We start from the raw sequence: 18,126 nt of genomic DNA, 5'->3' as shown, positions 1-18,126 counted from the left end.
ATTTATTGATGAAAGCACAAAAGAATTTAGCCAAGACATTGGTATGCAGTTTGGAATTGACAAATGTGCAACAATTGCAACCAAAGCAGGCAAGGTCATAGAAGATGATGGAATAGAACTTGAGAATGAAGAAATGATAAAGGCAGTAAAACCAGAAGAAGGCTACAAGTACTTGGGGATTTTAGAGGCCTATGATTTAATGCATAATAAAGTCAAGGAATTAACTTCAGCCAAGTACATTCAACAAATTTGCAAGATATTAAAGTCCAAATTGAATGGAGAAAGCATCATAAAAGCCATAAATACCTGGCTATACCTGTGATTCGATATTCTGCAGGAATAATTGACTGGACCCAGATGGAGTTGGACAATTTGGACAGAAAAACAAGGAAGCTTATGACAATGAATCATGCTTTACACCTTAAAAGTGATGTTGATCGATTATATTTACCAAGAGTAGAGGGTGATCGAGAACACCTACAAGTAAAACAGACTGTGGAAGAAGAAAAATAGAGCTTGAATGATTACATCCAGAAAAGTGAAGAACCAATGATTAAGGAAGTAAATAAAGGAGGCCTTTTAAAGACAACTAAGTCAAAAGCTGAATATAAGAAAGAAGTCATTGAGAAGCGAGCTGAAAATTGGAAAAACAAAGCTATGCATAGCCAATACTTGAAAAGTATTGAAGGCAAAGCTGACCAAAAGCTAACTTGGAACTGGTTACTGAAAAAAGAAACAGAAGGCTTTATTTTGGCAGCTCAAGAACAAGCCTTAGCCACAAACTGCATGAAGGCAAAAATTCAACATGTTACCACCAACAGCAAATGTCGCCTCTGTAATGAGAAAGACGAGACAGTCGACCACTTGATCAGTGGGTGCAGCAACATTTCACAAACTGACTACCTACAATGACATGACCGCATTACTAAGATCATTCATTGGAAATTGTGTCAAAAGTTTGGATTTGAGTACAGCAAAAACCACTGGGACCATCAGGTTGAGAAGGTTTTAGAAAATGAGAAAGTCAAGATCTTGTGGAACTTCAGAATTCAGACTGCCAGGCATTTGGCCCACAACACACCTGACATAACAATAGTTGAAAAGAAAAAAAGGATGGTTCATTGACATTGCAATACCTGGAGGTGCACAAATTTAAGATTCCATCTGGGTCCAGTCAATTCTTCCTGCAGAATATCGAATCACAGGTACAGCCCAGGTATTCATGGCTTTTATGATGTTCCTCCATTCAATTTGGACTTTAATATCTTGCAAATTCGTCGATTGTACTTGGCTGAAGTTAATTCCTTGACTTTATTATGCATTAAGTCATAGGCCTCTAAAATCCCCAAGTACTTGTAGCCTTCTTCTGGTTTTACTGCCTTTATCATTTCTTCATTCTCAAGTTCTATTCCATCATCTTCTATGACCTTGCCTGCTTTGGCAGCTTATATCCTCCGATCAGAGGGGGGTTCCTACCAGTTCGCACCTATTTGGTAGAACCAGTTTGTGAAATCTACCTAACCGGTTAGAAGAGGTTCCACCAGTGGACCCGGAAAACAGGCCACACCTACAGAAGAGATTACAAATTTTTTTTAAAACCCACCACTGCCTCTGATGTTACCTTAACAGTTCCTAGCTCCTTGGTTAGGACTCGAGCTGTTGAGCTACCAACCAGCCCCAAAGGCTGTGAATTTCACCAAAGATTAACATAACAGCAACAACAACAACAACAACAATGACGATGATGATGATGAACATTTGGCCTCTTTCTATTCGCTGTCTCCTGCATAGTCATAATACATGCTGTATTTGCTTTTGCTACCTTGTTTGTGGATCCAGTTTATTTAAAAGATGCTGATATATTACCATGACCTAATACTTCCCATGACAATAATTTATGCATCCCTTTGGCTTTCTTTGTGCTTCTTATTTGCAGTGTTTTTAAAAATGCTTTGCTCCTTACAATTATTTTAATTGTTCAGCTTTCTAACTACTTTGCTTTAAGTTCTACATTTTTAGCTCAGGCTGCTCTTTTCATTTTATCCTATGCACATCTTTTATGGTGTGTCTGTTGGGAGTCTAGTACAGACATGCATTTCCTTCTACCACCATCATGTTCAATAGTATTTTATGGCAAGTTGTGGTCCCTCCTTGGAAGCAATCTGGAAGCAGGAACATAAGTTTGTTTGTTTAGCAATTCTACAAGGCAACATAATTAAATTCTGATTCTCTGGTGAACTACTAAAATGAGTCTCCTCCTCTTCTAATTTCCATAGGTGTATTCTGTGTCTTTGTTTTTATTTTATGTTAATGTACTGCCCCATTATATGGCTACTAATGCCAGAGTAGTTTGCTAGATCCATTAGCCTAGGGACCACACCAGTTAACCTGCACACAATTGAGCAAAAGTTCAAAAATTTATGGCACTCAAGAAACGTGCTTACTCTGCATCCTAACAGCTAATTTCGTGCCTTTATATCAGAACACATCTCTACATGTTTGAATGAATATACGTGGATATAAAACTTTTGTCACACCATAAGCCTGAATATGTATTGAATACCTACTGCATCAGCTCCCAACCTTTTGGGTACCAGGTATTGGTTCCATGGAGAGAGGTTTTCCCATGGACTGGAGGTGTGTTTGGTTTCATATGCTCTTACATCCCATGGATGGAGCTTCACTTGTTTGTACGGCCCAGTTTCTGGCATTCTGCATCCTGGTGCTGCTCCACAGACCAGGGGTTGGGGATTCCTGCCCTGCTGAATTGGATGAAGGGCTAATGTAGCATGTTACAAGGATCAACATGAAGCCTTGGAAACCTATATGTAAAGTATGAAGCTATTTATAAAATTGGTAAACATGGATATAATACTTTTGATTTTGGGTAGCATACACAATCTTTATATACAGTTCCAACATTAAATTATTCCCCTCTATAAATGTATCTAACTTTCCATTAATCTTCTTAAAAACATCCAGTGATTATTATTTTTACAGTCATTAATTTTTCACCTTTTGAAGACTCATTCAATAATTACCACATTGACTTTTGCAGAACACAATCCACTTCATAATACATAGAGTCACTTTATCCATACATATATTGAAGTGAATGGTAACCCATGAGAGCTTAAGGTATACAGTGATGCATGTATTAAGTGTCCCAAAATGTTGTTTTCTTTTCCCCATTAAAATATTATAGCTGATCCTTTGGAACCAAACTGTTTCATATGCCCCTTCCTTTTCCTTTTCTAGCAATACAAGACACACTTGGCTTGTTTCTATTACAGACTTAGGTCAGTAGATGTTATAGCAAATGACCTTCTGAAGCCTTGACAATTGTTCTGAATGTTGGTCGTGCTAGCATGGAAAAAGCGTTCAGTATTCAGATCAGAAATATATCTATGGCCAAAGGTTTATTTCAAGAAATCCACCTAGAGACTGCTGCAATTTTTAACACGAAGGAAGGGAAATATCTTTATACCCAAGAAACAGTTTTATGTTGGATAACTTCATTTTATTATTGTAATTGTTAATGTGACAGCAGGGAAACATTACCATATACACAAAGAGCAATCATATGAAGCATTTTTAATTATTTTATTTTTATTATATTTATTTCAATTAAACTTTGAATTGGTTTGACATCCCTCTCCTTTGTTCTGAACCACTATTTACAACTTTCAAATGTGCCTTTCAGCCTTAGAAAGGTTGAACAACTCTTATTTAAATTTTAGTTTTGGAACTTATTGGATTATGTAAGCCTCAAATGTTTAAAGATTTGTGTATGTAACATATTTCTTTTCTTTTCTTTGCTCTCTCTTCTATGCACAGTATTTGAACTGATGCCCTCCTACCTAAGCTTTCCCAGGTAGTTTGGATATAGTAGTAAGTACATTGTGATTTCTTCTGCAAAGAAAAAAAATATCATTCTAGGTTAACATTTGCAAAGGAACATAGAAATAAAAGTTTCCTAACAGTACAGTTTATTTTTTCTATAACTCCAAAAACAGTTTTCATTCAGATAGGTAGTATTTTTTATCAGACACTACAATTTAATGCTGACTTTCTCCAAGCCACTTAAAATTCATTTTGGTAGATGACTTTTTTTTTTTTTTTTTTAAATGACTATTTATCTAAGATTGTATTTTCCAACCATCCAGATCAACTTTACCTTGTGTTGATTCCCTAATTCCCTCTATGGAAACATATGGAAATTTTGAAGGAACCTTCAAAACAGCCCCCACTATCTATCTATCTATCTATCTATCTATCTATCTATCTATCTATCTATCTATCTATCTATCATCTATCTATCTATCTATCTATCTATCTATCTATCTATCTATCTATCTATCTATCTATCTATCTATCTATCTATCTATCTTTTCTATTTCATATATATATGTATGTATGTATGTATGTATGTATGTATGTATGTATGTATGTCTATCATCTCTCTCTATCTCATCTATATCTATCTGTCTCTCTGTCTCTCTGTCATCTATCTATTATCTATCAATCATCTTCTATCATCATCTTTTTGACCTTGACTCTTGTTGACTGCCTGCACAAGTTCCTGCAATTTTCATGGGAATCTCTTTGGAAGTGATTTGCCATTCCTTGCTTTCTAAGGCTTGAAGGAGAAAGACTGCCCTAAGGTCACTTATCTGCTTGTACCAATGGCAGAACTAGAATCCATGTTGGAGCCCAGAATCTTTAACAACTAAGCAAAACTGATTTTCTACAAAGAAATTCTACCCAATAATGTTTACTATGATGGATTGGACTGCTTGCAAATCTTCTAGAAAGTTTTAAAAATCTAATGGTAATTAAGTGGTAGGATTTCCTGTCAAACTGAAAGTTAATGAGGGTGATAAAGAGAAAATATTGTATACATTTCATCGAAGTTTGTTTTTAATTCTATGTGCTTTGCACAGACTTCATTGTCATCTGGTGAAATAACTAGCTGTCTTCCTCCTAATGTTCATGTACAATGAAAGGCAGATTCTTACTATGTAAGAAGAACCTGAGTTCAAATTGATGCTAAAACAAAGAAAGCAGTATCCTTCTGCTCTCTTCGGAACTTTTTAATGAACAAAACACTTTGCTTTCTGCAAATGAGCCCCCCCTTTTCTTTAACATTGTGGTTTTGGTCTGAATTTCAGCTAATTTCATGTCCCTGTGGGAAATGTTCAGCATCACAACCACAAGGTTGCTCAGCTGATAATTGCATTGGACTTTTGCTCTTTTGCTGCGTGCTCAGTCCAACAAGGCAGGGGTTATTTCTTTGATTCTCTCACACTCTCGAGACTGAGGAGTGATGATTAAGTTAAGAATCTCAACTCTGATAATTAGCTCAGAGATTCTGGATGTACATGGTGAAGAAATTCTTTTTGGAGCTGCTTTGCCCTGGAGGCTGCTCAACCAGCTGTCTCAGATTTGGGGGCTATCTGCATCTGGCTAGTCAAAATAGGCAGGTTTTGTGAAGATGGGTAGGGGAAATAGTTTTATGCCTATTTCTCAGGGTATTCTCATTGTAATTTCCTCTTTGAGATCTCAGTGGGATGAGGGATAAATGTGTTTGTGTATTTAAGAGAAATTAAATGAAAGTATAAATCTGAAAGGCAAGGATAACATTATCTGAAAATGGAGTAATATATGGAAAAGGTTTTCATCATCTGGAATCTATTCATGACTAGTACTAAACCTAGATTGACCAGATCTCAATTACAGTATAAGAATGGGAATTTATCTAGTCTACACCTACCAAATATACAATCAAATGCACATGCAAAAAAGGATAAATGAATAAATAAATACACAAGAATATATATGTATACACATACACATACACATACACACACATATATGTGTATGTATATGTGTATGTGTATGTGTATGTGTATGTATATGTATATGTATATGTATATGTGTATATATATATATATATTTCACCCAGGACCATGACAAATGTTTACAGTAATATTAACAAAATTAATAATTCCTGTTTAAAATGAATTGCCTATAAAGTGAAGTATCAATTTGTAAAATTAATCTGGATAATACAGATATCCATTCTTTCTCCCATCCACAGACAAGTATTTAGCTGAAATATCTGAAACATATCTTTCAACTGCTACTGTTGAAAGACTTTATGAGGTTTGAAGCCTTCCTGCACAGATGAGCAACTTAGAACTGATTCTGTGTAGCCTAAGGTTAAGACCCCAAACCTCATATTTAAATACAAAATTAAATTCATATCTTAAAAGACTTTCTACCCTTAAATACTTATTTTTCAATGTATTTCAAAATACTCATTAGACATATTGTGGACTAGTCATTCCTTTTGATATGTCTTTGGAACTGAAAGTTATACCACAAAATTCTGAACAGCTGTAATTCTGGGTAACGTATTTCTAGGTTCATAACTATGCCATTTTGAATTTCAGCTCATAATGCTTGTTTCAAACACTCATATGTGAATGGAGAAAAGGAAAAAGAGACAGAAGAATTTAAATACCTTTATAGGAATAATCATATTCTGTTGTGCTCCAAATTGCTATAAAATACATGATATGTGAAAGGATTGATTCCTAAATAGGCTAAGGCCAAGCCAAACCACTTTTCCTTGTTTAAGAGAGTATTTATTTTTATTGAATTTCAGCTACAGTTTTTCTCTCCATTATTCAAAAATTGAAAAAATAGGGGGAAACTATTAAAATTTAAAATTACATTTTTGGAGAAAAAGAAAAATTGAGCTAGAAAGAAAATAACACAATAACTTTGAGGAAGAGATTAGTTGGAATACTATCTACAAGTGCTCCAAATACAACACATTTTTGCAAGCCATATTTATTTAAGATATTAAGAAGTTTCCAAAGGACTATACATTGATCACCTAGAGGAAAGGCAGGATATAAATCTAATAAATAAGTCAGTGAACGAAAGAACAAATATTCCCATTGAAAAAAGAAAAATGTCCCTCACTTTTTTCTCTAGTGAAAACCTAAGCAAAGCAGATCAAGGATTCAGCTCTGAGTTAAAATGTTTTTTATTCATGTCTAGTGAAAAAAAATCCCTAACTTCTTTAAATATATTAATAAAAAGCATTAAAATTTATATTAATGCAATTTTAAGGTAAATTCTGAAAGTGGGATTTTTTTTGTTCAGCACAAAGTTTCCACGAATAGTATCCACAAAGATGCTTGTCCTATTCATCGAATTCAAGTTGGTAGAAAAGGTTTAAGATATTGAAAGTGATGGTTTTGCTATCTGGGTTAAATCACTTATAATCAAAATAAGTTTTTTTTTTTAAAAAAACATCATTATGATTAAACTCAAATTGGAGCATTAAGGCTTATACTACATATGCATAATCAATATATGGCTATTTGAATGTTACACTCATAGTTGCTGTGTTCACGAAACCAGCAAGAATAAAACAAAGGCCATTCAGCTACTTGTGCAAGAAAATTTGGAGTAGGCAGAATAGCATTTGCAGAACTGAAAGAATCCAAATTCCCTACAGGAGGACAAGACATCTGACAGATTTGTCCATAGGAAGTGGAGGGGGAGGAGAAGGGGAAAAAAGAGAGATTCTTCTAATCTCATTTTATCAAGAAAAACTGACACTCTTCTAACCCCAGGCATAAAGTGAGATCCCAGAAGTGCATTCTGTCTTCTCAAAACAGCGCTGTAGAGATCAAACAGTCTCTCTTCCTTCGAAGATTGTATTTGATTGATGTCAGTTAACAAAGATTTCTCTGCCTTATATAAGGTATTATGGGCTTATCTCTCTGATTCTCTCTCCCCCTTTTTTGCTATTTGTTTTCCTGGAGTTAGGTCAAAAGCAAGACAAATTCAAATGAGAATAGACAATGCAGCAGCTGATTACTACGTAATTAGTAATAGTACTTAGTAGTATTGCTTTGGATGTTTCGAAGCATAAGAAATCTGGCATTGCACTTGTGGAAGTAGGTCAGCCTACAAAGCTATCATTCTGTTCATTGTAGGAATCATGAAGAAGAGAGATTACTCAAAATGAAGAGAGCAATTCAAACAGCTTCTGAAAAATGAAAAAGAAAGCTGCTCAATCAGAAGGTGACATTTTTCCTTTCTTCTGCAAAAACTTTATGTTTACATAAGAGCCAGTGCCAAAGGTTTGTTCATAAACTAAAGGATGGGGGCCAAGATCAACCACCGCCTTGCCAAGTTTAAAAAGTAGTCATCTTTATTTCTCACCAGAGGTATAAATGCAAGCGTCCTGATGAATGATCAGGTCTCACTGAATGTAGGGATTATGGAATAAATATTTGTGGTACTATTATGCAATTATTTTTGTAAGTCTCATATCAGCTCAAAATTGGTCTCCATACAATGGAATTTCAGAATGAGTCTTTTGACCTTGCATTCCGTCCCCCAGTTGTAGCTCAATTAAAAATCTGGTTGGCTAGTTTTGGTTCAGCAAAAACAGAGCTCAGTCTGACACTTTCAGTGAACCACTAGCCTTATCCTCCAAATCCTCAGAAACATTTTTGTGCCTCCCTACAAGCGTCCTTACCATTGCCAACCTCACCAATACTCAGTAGACCTTCCTCCAGCTTACTAATGTGGTACTGTAAGAATTTATTTCCAATCAGAACTTTGTACATCAATACTGTCAGAACTGTCAACTGTCTCATATGCTTAAACTTTGCAATCACTAGCTGCCGGTCTGCCATGAACTATGCGGGTGGGGGGTGGGGAGGGAGCTGGTTGAGAGGGGAAAAGATGAACTACTCATTGTATCTTCCAGAGACACTATCTAAGGTCAAAGTGCTGGGAATGGAATGCAATGGCTCACCAACCAGCCCACTGTTGAAGAGACAGTTCGCAAAACAATTTATTCAAAATTAATTCAGGGAGGAACTGTGAGGAACTCGATGGGGAAAGTTAACCAGGAAAATTTGGTGTGTGAAAAACTGTGAACTTCAATTCTGGCTTTGCTATACTGTAATCCACTTGGCTTTTAGTAAAGTAAACCTTTCACACTGACTGGAGTCGAGGATCATTTTTACTTAAGGAACCAAGTTGGGACTGAGATACGCTCACATCCTAATCATTGTCTTATTGTACTTGTTTTAATAGTAAGGAAAAACAAAACTGTTTACTGTTTTAAAATGTCGTGACATGTTTAGGTATAATGGAACTTTTACTTCACAGGAAAGAGGGAGACTCATTCATTTAAACATACACACTCACATACACATAGAGCGTATACAAATGGTAGCAAAGTGCCATTGCACTTTGCCTCTCACAGAAAATTGCCTACCTCACAATTCCTAGATAGTTCCTTGAGCTGTTCTTACAACTTCTTTCTATGCCACCTTCTATGCCAAACCAGAAAATTTATTTGATACAGAAGCTTGCTGGTATCATGGGAATCTAGCAGAGTGATGCCCATTGTAGATGGGAAGAAATTCCACATTTCAATAACGAAGAATAGGATTACATATTAGATGACTTTGACAATATAGTAGTATTGTTCCACAGTGATAGTACCCAGAATATGTCTCATTTTCAATTAAGTTTGTGTTCATGGTGATCTATCTAGGAGTGCAAAATTAAGTGTCTTTGGAGATTCTCAGTCATCCAGGTCATGGTTGTCCCAAAGATGTTTTTTCAAGAGGCAACTGGACTTTCTGGTTTTTCTTTGAAGAAGTTTAGGATGCGTGTAAAATTAACCTTGGTAGAAAGACCAAGCCTCTACCTGTTCCCAATCTAAAATATCCTACTGTATTATGTTGAACTTATTTTTTCATAGCTCCCTTAATCATTTCAAGAAAAAAAAAACAGAGAAAATGTGTTTTATATCATTATAAATGAATAGATTTGGATGCATATTCACAACATATACTGTATGTGGTATTGCATGAGTTTCATTCAAGGATCTCTATATTTGTGAATTCAGGGATGGTTTAAGAAGAGGGGAAATACCATAATCATTGGTTGCTTCCCTCTCAACCCTTACCTCTCCAAGCCAGACAGATGGAAACCATTGCTAAATCAGATATGGAATGTGAAATATAAGTTTCCAATGAAGTACATATTTCCGTCTTCTCTTAAGGTGTTTTGATTATGCTTTCATTCTGCTTTGCAGTTTGCAAGACCATTTTGTTTATAGCCTCAGAACTACAGAAAACCTGTGCACATGTTTTTGAGCCAATGAAACCTTGGTGAAACATTTTTACCTCCTGTTTTCACTTGAGGAAATTGTAGTGGGAGAAAGTGGTCATGGAAAATGGGAAATGACTTGGGTAATTTCCAGTTTAGTTTCCACCCAGTTCCTATATTCAGATCAGAGAAAGCTCACACAGCATTCAGGATAGCTAGAAAAAAAAAGATACCAACACAAGCATCGGAAAAAGGTAATTGGCAAAATAGAATAAAAAGCAGGCATAAGGGAGAGAGAGAGAGAGAGAGAGAGAGAGAGAGAGAGAGAGAGAGAGAGAGAGAGAGAGAGAGAGAGAAACAATTTATGTTATTATATATATTTCTATATGAAAAGAGGCCAGAACTTTCCAGAGGTACTGGAAGTAATACTAATACAATCTCAAACAATGTGGGTTTTCATTATCCCAGCCTTTACCCTTTTAGCTACATAATTGTAGCAGTATGAGAATTAGAATAGAATTAGAAAATGGTAGCAGAATAGTTGGTCATTGAATGATCCCTTCTCTATTCTGCACTTTGAAGGAAATGATTTGGTAGATGGGGATGATGTATTTAATCAAACGCATCCCAAAAGCAAAGGTAACCATAGAGGAGGAGGAAAAAACCAAACACCACCAGGTTAGCTTTATTTTGCCCTCCTAAGATAAAAAAAAATGTGCTAACAAATCAATAATGTGCAGATATTACCGGTCCCATTGCAAATGTGATATGTTAATACATTGAAAAGATACAATTTGATATTAGAGAGCAAGAAACTATGTAGAATCATAGAACAGAAAGGATTAAAGCATCATGCAATTAATCTAATGTTCTGCCTCCAGGTGTGATTTGCCACTGTCCAGGGACTGTATAAATGCAACATCTCAGACTGCCACAGAGAAGCAATTAATCTTGATTATCATGTCCTTTTGTGAGTCATTTGCAATACAAAACAATGAGCTGCACATTAAAAAGAACTTATCTAGAGAATATTAAGGAACTTGAAAGCACCAATCAGTCGTTCATTCCCGCTGAAGGTATGAATAGGTTGCATATGCAGTCATTGATTTTTAACCCAGTTCTCTTTCAGGAACAGAGAATAAATTCCAGAGAGATGACTACTTTGATCTGTTTCGGCAAATCCAACAAAGAGTGTTTCATGCTTTGAAATTCATTATGAGGGGCACTTTGCCCAATATATAAAATGGGTTTTTCACACATTGTATCTGTGTCATATATATCTATATCAGGGGTGGGTTGCTGCCAGTGTTACTGCCGGTTTGGTGTGCATGGTACACAGTTGCCTGTAAATAGGTCTGCGCATGCACAGAAGATTAAAAATGCAAAAAAAATATGCTGTGGTGACCGGGGAACTGGTTCAGGGGCGTGGCAAGCCTGCCACCCTACGGTTTGGTGATCCAGTCGCAATTTTCACTACCGGTTCTGTTTTGTCCTCGCGCTTATGACTGACAGCCAGCAACAGCCAAGCTGCGCCTGATTGGCTAAGACACGGCTGGCTAAGCATGAGCTGTCAGATGCGCGCCTATTGGTCTCCCTGCTTGACAGCTCCATATAAATAGCTGTCAAGCAGGGCTAGGTGCTGAATCGCTACCTACCGTTGTACTGACTCTCTGTTTGCAATAAACCCTGTTTAGTTTACCTCAGGCACCTCCTGCCTCATTATTCCTTTGGTTCACTTCACTGGCAATGAAGGTGGGATTTTGAGGCCCTGACTAAACAGCCTAGAACAGAGAACATAGAAAATATTTTTTTCTTGCAACCGAGAACAAATACTACCCGCTCGAACAATGGCCTCCATGCCTCCTTTCGCTCCTTTCAGAACCTCTGGTGACATGTGGGCCGGGTTCCTGGAGTGGTTCAAGTGCTTTTTAATCACGAACAACTGACAAAGCTACTTGCAAACTCGAAAATGCAGTTTTTTCCTCAGCGCCTGCGGCCCCAAAATGTTCGGCACTTTCCGGGCTTTCGCAGCACCCCGGCCTTTGTACAAACTTGGCTGGGACAAACTAATGGCGGGCTTTAAAAATCACTATGCGCCTACCCCTTCCAGGATCGCACGCCATTATGCCTTCCGGCAATGTGTGCAGAAAGAGACAGAGTCTGCCAGCCAGTTCCTCCAGTCCCTGAGAACCGCGGCGATCTAGTGCTAGTTCCTTGATCTGGACCCACCTCTGATCTATATCTATATCTATATGTAATGACAAATAAAATTATTAACTGTGAAGCCCAAATGAGGCTTCCAAATGCCAAAAAAAAAAAAAAAGCTCTCCATTTGCTGCAGTTCTGTGCACAGGATACGAGGTAAAAAGGAATGTTCTACTTCCATCAACAGTCCATGGAATAAATATTATAATGTTCTTACTGGGCTATTTTTGCAGGCCAAAAGACACAAATTCTTCTTCATGTGTTGCCATGTCACAACTAATTGGTTGCTTTTCTCAATGTGATCTCAGAAAAGCAGAACTAAAAACAGACCATTCTACAAAAGAATAATTTAAAAATGGGCAGACTAGGTCCCAATGCTGTTCCTCCATATGGGATTATAGCAAGGAGTCCCTTTTAATGACTAAAATGTGCAATTTGCTTTAGGATGAGCTCACAGACATCTAGTTGTATATGGTATCATGAGTAGTTTCTTTGTTCTTCAAAATCTGCATTTAGAATATATTCCCCTCGTCTGATCTAGAAGGCAGTGTGATATTGCTAAAAAAATATCCATCTTTCTCTTAAGATCCATTTATATTGCTGGATTTCCACTTTATATCTCCTTCGAGCTGTTTTCAGTGTAGTTTTAAATTGAGCAACAAAAATGGAAATGTGTTATTTTCAGTATTTAAGAAGTATTAAAAATGCAACAGACTGAAAATATAGTCACATATTGGATAGAAGAAGATCATCAGCAGAAAAAAAGAGACCAATTAAGAAAAATTAATTAGCAATAAGTGTACTTTCTAAAAGGCAGGAAAGGTGTTCATAACAGAAGTCCATACTATTTTATCCTATCCTTCTGCTATGAACTTTTTTCATACGCTTCATAATTACACAAACAGTTTCTTTGGAAAAGAAAGAAAATGTTGCCTGTATTTGTTTAACTTCATAAAAATGGAAAGCGGCTTGGTGCCCAAAAGGTGCAAATATCTCCTGTGAAACATATTTCAATTAAAAATCTTATTTTTCCATCTGAGCATCTCGCTGTTCAGAAAGGCCACTGTTCTTATTGCTGTAGCTGAAAATGATGAGTTTTACTTTAGGCCAGCTTTCAAAATCTTGTGTCTTCTAGATATATTGTAGGTACTTATTTCTATTAAAAAGAATTGTTTAGCATGAGTTGGAAAAAGTAAAGGGAAACTGTGACATCAAGGCTTAAATGAAGACTGCCTTTTGGTACTGAGAAAGAAGTAAAGTTAATCACATGTCTCTATAAACATGTTCCAATCTCCTTTCCATTGTTGTTGTTAATCTTATTGCCAAATATATATTTTTATTGTGCTTTCAAGTCAATGTCAATCCCCAAACAACTTCCTGCAGGTTTTTTGGCAAGGTTTTTTTGGAAGCGATCTGCCATTCCAATTTCCTAGCAGTGTGTGTGTGTGTGTGTGTGTGTGTGTGCGTTTGTCTGTTTGTGTGTGTGTTTGTCTGTTTGTGTGTGTGTGTGTGTGTGTGTGTGTGTGAGAGAGAGAGAGAGAGAGAGAGAGAGAGAGAAAGAGAGAGAGAGAGAGAGAGGTTACCAAACTCCTTTGTGCCTAAGGCAGGACTAGAACTCACCGTCTCCTGGTTTCTAGCCTAATACCTTAACCACTACACAAAACTGGCTGTCAAAAATATTATCATTCTATTATTATAGCCAGTTTCTATCTTTCATTTTTTTTCATCTCCCTTTATGTATACTTTGCAAAGAAGTTCATGAGGTTTCCATTTCATAAAGGAAAACAGAATGGACATCATACTGTTGGTGTATTTTGTTTGTATCTGCCTTCCTTTTCTTCTGTGTTGCCTAACCCTTCATTACTTTGTACCATGTTTGGTGTATGAATCTCAAATTATGAATTTCCCAGAACAGGTGCATATATGTCCCCTCTGTGTAACATGTAGGAACCAGAGGTGGTTCCTACCAGTTCGCACCTATTCGGTAGAACCGGTTCATCAAATCTACCGAACCGGTTAGAAGAGGTTCCAGCAGTGGACCCGGAAAGCAGCCCACACCTACAGAAGAGGTTCCAAAATTTTTTGAAACCCACCACTGGTCCTTGGATATGATTATTCTACACTATCATGCTCATATTTATAAAACTCAGTGCCTCTGTGAAAGGTAAGGATGACTACTGCGTTTGTGGTACAATCAGAACATTGCATGTGTTGAAGTTGTTTTAACGCAAACCAAAGATGCCTTTAAAAAAAACAAGTTTACATCATATTCTTATGCATGCCAGTGCTGTGTGTGAGGTAATTTAAGGTGGTTCTGACAAGTGTCATCGGCATCTTCATATCCGGTCATATGGGCGGCAAACCACTCCCACAAAGGAGGCCACACCCACAGAGTAGGTTTGAACAATTTTTGAAACCCACCACTGGTAGGAACTCTTTTTTCAGTATTTACAATACATGAAGCCTTGGCTATCCTACAGTTTTGCTTGAAAACGGCTCCACCAACGCTACCATTTCACTGAACAAGACAATGGTTTCAGATTGCCAGGGTTGAGGAAAATCATGGTTTCTTCCCTTCCCCAATTTCCTTATTTTATAGCATAGTCCTCAATGAGGCCTGTGGCTTTGAAAGCAGGTAAGCATCCTAGAAATAATTGAAGATGAAATCCCATTGGAGATATCAAAGTAAGTTTCACTTACTGCCAATTCAATGGTCTATTTTATGTGAATTTGGAAGAGCATGCACTCTTGTCTGGTTCAAATGGAAACATATATTGGGCCAATCCTGAATCATGGGATATATCAGATATATGTACAAATTAGTCCATACAAAATAGACATATATGTTTGTTAGAGTTTGGTCCTTTGGAGTGTAAGGTGTTCAGTAGTTTGGAGGCATTGTAAACTAATGAGCATAAATGGTGATTTATAAATTATATTGCAAGGTGGCTTTTATTTATTTACATTAAAAACTATTAAAAACAAATAATTTAGCTTTTTCTATATGTTTCTTAATGTTAGAACACATTCAGCCCATAATTAAAGAATCACTTATTTGCAGTGACCTGCGGTGAGGTTTATGGCTGGAGAGGCAGCAATTTTTTTAGACTTGTGGACTTCAACTCCCATAATTCCATAGCCAGGCATGCTCAGTTCTGATTTAAAGCGACAGCATTTGTTTTTCTCCTTTGCTAAATAAGTTTCCTTCTTTCTTTTTCTTCTCCCTTCCCCTCCTTTCTCCCTCTCTCCTTCCCCCTCTCTCAAACACACACACAAACACACACACACACACACACACACACAGAGTTGTACCAGGATTCAGAAAATTTAGGTTTTCCTCCTCAGCCCATGTTAGCAATACCACTAGCAGCATTTTGGCTGGCAGGTGTAAGTAGAAGTGGAAATTCATTCTACTGAAAACATTGTTTTTGCTAATGATTGGATAATTAAAATTTCAGAAGACCCAAAGGCATAGTATTAGAGTGTTACGTAGTGCATAAAGAACTGTCTCAATATGCTCCCTCCCCCCTCTCTCAAACACACACACACAAAGTTGCACCAAGAGGATGAAGTTTGAATTCCTCCTGCTCCCTCCAACCCACACGTACCTTTTCCAGCTGTTTCAGAGAGGATTTCAACTCTGCTCTTGCCTGCCATCATGAAAAGAAAAAAAATGTAAAAGGAAAAAGGCTGAGGTCAGGCTGAGCTAGTTGCTGCCAGAGTCACTGTAGATGACTCTGCTTAACTTCTTAAAAAAGCCTCTAAAAATTCACCCTCTACAGGAGGAGGCAGGAGAACAATGTGCCTCATCTACATCAGGATTTTTTTGGCTTTTAACCCTTGCTTAACTCTGCTGAGTGATCATAAAAAGTCAGACTAGATGAAGCACATCGTTCTACTGCCGCCTCCTGTAGAGGGCACTTTTTTAGAGGCTTTTTAAAATAGATAAGCACTAAGCAGAGTCATCCATGGTGATTCTGGCAGTAACTAGCTCAGACTGACCTTAGCTCTTGCCTTTTTCCTTTTACATTTTTTTTCTTTTCATGATGACAGTGGTGAGGCTCTGCCTCCCCTGACTGCATGTCCCTGCTTATTTGTTCAAAATTGGATCTGTATTGATTTCAGTATCCTCCTTTTAAGAACACTGTCCTCTCATTACCTTTGAATACAGTATTGGATGCATGTATGATCTTTTCCCCAATTTCTTCCTGTACCTTCCAATATCACAAAACATCACCATTTGTTTACTAATTATTCTAATAGAGCCCAAGATTTCCAACGATGCTTCACCCACAGGTAGGCTGTAATGATGGTCAGACTTATATTTTCAGTTTTGGTAGTCAGGCTGGAATAAAATCTTCTTTTAAATTTGAATTGGCTAATTGTATAGGAGACATGAAGTTACCTGATCTCATGCTTCAAAGAATCTGTAATAGGAACACAAAAAGCATGAACTGTGACAGCTGGAATCAGGAAGGATAGTTGAACCAGTCAAAAGGGAACAACTGCACTGATATAGCTACAGGAGAGTTGTTCTAGTAGTAATATAATTTAAACAATTTCTTCTCTTTTAAAACTCTTCTTCAAGGAGGATGAGGAAAGTTAATTTCTTCCATTCTAAGTCTAAAGATTGGCTCGCATATTACTCAACTAAGTTTTATTTAGCAAGAGATTGATCTGCTGTCTGGTTAGAGATGAAAACTTCTTGCAAATTGCGATCACTTTTTGAGGCAACGGATGTTTCCACAGAAACCTTGTCCTCTGCCCTTGTTTTCTTTGTTCCAGTCTCCCAGAATTGGTTCTTGACACCAGTAGTTAAATATCTGTTATTTTATACTCTTTTCTAACTTGCATAGCAAAAAACCTCAGCACTGATTGTAGACAGATGCTCAAGTGACCTTTGTGGGTTAAAGGACTTTTTATCAGTTTTGGCTGATATCCCAGTTGCAACCTTACCCGAATAGTGATAACTTGGCACTGCCGAGTGCCACCCTATTTTGCAGACTTCCTATTTATACTCTTAAAACAAATTGTACGCGGGTTACATTTACACATTATTCAGAATCAGTACATTGGTTTAGAATAGGACTACAATATTATTACATGCAATTTAATGATGAACCACATTAAACTTGCATTTTATGGACTGCACTAGCTTTCATTCTATTTCTGAGCAAAATTATGGAGTGTTTTTTTTAATTTTAAAGGACTAGAAGTTCTTCTGATCAGATTTAGTTAAGAAGCCTTTTATACCTAGTTAGAGAATAATAAGACCTATTTCAAAACCTCAGCTGTAAATGTTTTCAGAAATAATGTGAGATAAGTGACTACTATAACAGAAATGTGACAATTTTCTTCTCAAATAGAATGGAGTGATAGAATAAAACTGAATAATTAATAATAATTACAAAAATAATCACAAATTATTGAGATCTGAACTCAAAATTGAGTTATGGCACAAACTGGCTATGATAGTTGCGGTGATTATCAGCACATTGGGTGCCATAACAAAACCTCTTGTATGGCACTTAGAAAATCTGTGCCTTGATAAAATTTCCATCTGCCAACTACAAAAGGCCACATTGCTTGGATCTGCACATTTACTGCACCAATACATGATGATATCCTAAGTGCTTGGCAGTGACATGCAGTCAGGTGAGGCAGGGGAGGCACAGCCTCACCCCTGTCATCATGAAAAGAAAAAAATATAAAAGGAAAAAGGTGAGCGCTGAGGTCAGGCTGAGCTAGTTGCTGCCTCACCGT

At 36.9% G+C, this 18,126-nt stretch overlaps 1 pseudogene; it reads left to right on the top strand.

The window, feature by feature from the left end:
• The first annotated feature begins 396 nt into the window (after positions 1 to 396).
• On the top strand, positions 397 to 17,993 carry LOC148045348 (uncharacterized; annotated as a pseudogene).
• Positions 17,994 to 18,126: the final 133 nt, after the last annotated feature.

The sequence above is a fragment of the Thamnophis sirtalis genome, unplaced genomic scaffold, assembly GCF_051295495.1.
Source record: "Thamnophis sirtalis isolate CommonGarterSnake01/CBP01778 unplaced genomic scaffold, rThaSir2_p1.2 scaffold_5, whole genome shotgun sequence".
In the NCBI taxonomy this organism is placed as follows: domain Eukaryota; kingdom Metazoa; phylum Chordata; class Lepidosauria; order Squamata; family Natricidae; genus Thamnophis; species Thamnophis sirtalis.
This window is presented reverse-complemented; position numbering and strand designations above follow the sequence as displayed.